The 2,678-nt window shown below is 50.7% G+C and overlaps 1 protein-coding gene across 1 annotated transcript in view; it reads right to left on the reverse strand.

The window, feature by feature from the left end:
* The window catches only part of vps13b (vacuolar protein sorting 13 homolog B), a 330,552-nt gene that overhangs the window by 69,191 nt on the left and 258,683 nt on the right, over nucleotides 1–2,678 (reverse strand). The gene's annotated exons all lie outside the window — the stretch shown is intronic.

The following is a 2,678-nucleotide window of genomic DNA, read 5'->3' on the forward strand; positions in this document are numbered from 1 at the left end:
TCCCCGAGCGCCGCTGTTGATGCAGGCAGCTCATTGCGCCGGGATTAGTGTGTGCTTCACCTCACTGTGTGTTCACTGTGTGCTGAGTGTGTTTCACTAATTCACGGATTGGGATAAATGCAGAGACCAAATTTCCCTCACGGGATCAAAAGAGTATATATACTATACTTAAAGATACCATAACATAGAAACAGATAGACAGAGATACAGACAGGTGGACAGATACACGCAGACAACGATACAAATATAGACAGAGACAGACAGACAGGTAGAATGCCATTGGTGGGCATGAGAGACCCAGAGATGGAGGGGAACAGTAAAGAGCAAGAGCATAACCAGGCGTGGCACACATTTGGATCTGCTAATAGAGAGGCACACTGGTCACGAGGCTGACATGTTTATATCCACTCTGAGTGATGTGTGATGATGTATTTGTCATGTTTACTCCCACATTGCTGCATCTCTATTTACCGTGTTATCTGCAACACTAGCCTTGGCAACACTGTACCCAAAAAGCTCCTTTGAATTTGAATTTGAGATGGAGTGAGACAGTGATGTACTGTAACAGAGAGGGATGATGAGTAGGTCCACATGATGGATGGCCTTGTTTACTTGTCAAAGCCAGTTTAGGACAAGGCTGTTGTGTGACGTGCTGTTTACACAGGGTCTGCAGACGATCTGAAAACAAACCCCACTTCAAAAGGAGAGGGAGGAGTGGAGGAGGAGGGGGGGTCAACACTACTGTAAAAAGAGGCCACTTTAAAGAGAAAGAGAAAACAGACAGAGACATAGAGGACAACACAAACAGAGAGAGAGAGAGAGAGAGACAAAGAGGGAGAGAGAGAGGGGGAGAGAGAGTGAATGAGGGAAATCTACAGAATGAAACTGAGGAGACAGCAATAGTGGAGAGTGAAACGGAGTCCCGTTGGAGAGCAAGGTCGGCTTCAGCACCCCATAAAGCATCGCGTCTGTTAACTCAGGGTTACCCTGGGCCACTTCCCCGCCTGATGGACGAGGCCCCGCAGGTCACTAGTGACTTTAGGGGACACTGGGGGGGGCGGGGGATGGGGGGCGAGAGGGAGGTGGGTCTCTACCCGAGCTGTCACCACACACTCTTGTGGCCGAGTGGTTCGCAAACGGACAGCCCTCACCGCCCCCCACCCGTCACGGCCGAGTTGGACACCCCTCAGCTCGTAAATCTCCCATGAGCCCTTGCAGGACAGCTCTTCCTCTGTCAGTGGCACAGTGGAGCCCGATGACTAATGCTCCCTGACAGCGAAACACTTTCATCATGGGCCTTTACAAGGAGCCAGAGACACGGCAACACAGGCCTGGTGCTCGGACCTCTCTCTCTCTCTCTCTCTCTCTCTCTACATCCCTCTTTTTTCTGTAACTGTCATGTTCTCTCTCCGTCTCTTTCTCTCTCTGCCTGTCTCTTTTCTTAACTGTCTTTGTCCCACAAATCTCTGCTCTCCAATGAGTTGATTACGCAGAGCCATTTCTAAGATTGTATAACTTCATGCAATCATGTACAAGATCGGGTTTTATGTGTCTGTGTGTGTGTGAGTACACCAAGAAAATTGAATTTCGCTGTGCTTCAACTCGTTCTTGAACACATGGAGGGGCAAAGTCATTTAAGATTGATGGCTTTTTCTTCCCATCTCTCTCTTGCTTTCTTTCCATCACACAGTTTGTGTTTATACGAGGGCCAGGGGTCTGTCCTGTGTCTCTGTGAGACTGTCCCCAGCCGGACCTGCTACACAACAACAGCAGCATCCCCAACTCTCCCAGGCCTGAGTGCTGGCTTTGTGGATGAGGAAGAAATTATTCATAAAAGCTGGAGAGACACACACACACACACACACACACACACACACACACAAAAACAAACACACACACACACAAAAACACACACATACACACCCACACAAACACACACACACTCAAGGCACACCAGATGAACCACGGTCATGCTTTGACGAGTGTGTTTATCTTTTTTTAAGACCGGAACATTTAAGACACTGTTGTTGTGTTGTGCTACACCGTAACCAGGCATAGAGGTTATTTATGACACCCCCCCTCACACAGAATCAAAGAAGAGAGGAACAGAGAGAGAGAGAGAGGGAACAAGAGAGAGAGAGAGAGAGAGAGAGAGAGAGGGAGAGGGAGAAGAGGGAACAAGAGAGAGAGAGAGAGAGAGAGAGAGAGAGAGAGAGTGGGAAGGAGAGAAGGAGAGGGAGAGATGATGTCTTTGAGCGTGCCTCGGGAAATCCCTTCTGCGCAGGAGGAGAGGAAGCCGCAGAGCACACTGATGTGTTTCTTCTCTGGCCACCGTGACGGGGTTCTTCCACGATGCGTCATGCGCCACGCCGCACCACACCACACCACACGGCGGCCGGCCCGACCCCAACACGCACCACTGCGTAAAGAGCCCAGCTGCGCCGATGACAGCCTTAATCATTCCACTAATTGGGAGCGTTTGAAAGGGGGGCGAACTCCACCGGCTCTGCCAGCACTGCAGGAGCGTATGCTGCGTGACTCTCCAGGGGGAACCCTTACTCTTCCTACCTCCTTCTCCCTCTCTCCCTCCTTCTCCCTCTCTCCCTCTTTTCCTCTCCTCATTTCCGTACGGTCAAACAGACCTCAGAGCCTCTGCCCAGGGCCCCCCGGCAGGCCAG

This window comes from Alosa pseudoharengus, unplaced genomic scaffold, assembly GCF_046254945.1.
Source record: "Alosa pseudoharengus isolate Yale_2024_CS ecotype anadromous, Long Island Sound unplaced genomic scaffold, YU_APseudo_1.1 YU_APseudo_1.1_scf_12, whole genome shotgun sequence".
Classification (NCBI taxonomy): domain Eukaryota; kingdom Metazoa; phylum Chordata; class Actinopteri; order Clupeiformes; family Clupeidae; genus Alosa; species Alosa pseudoharengus.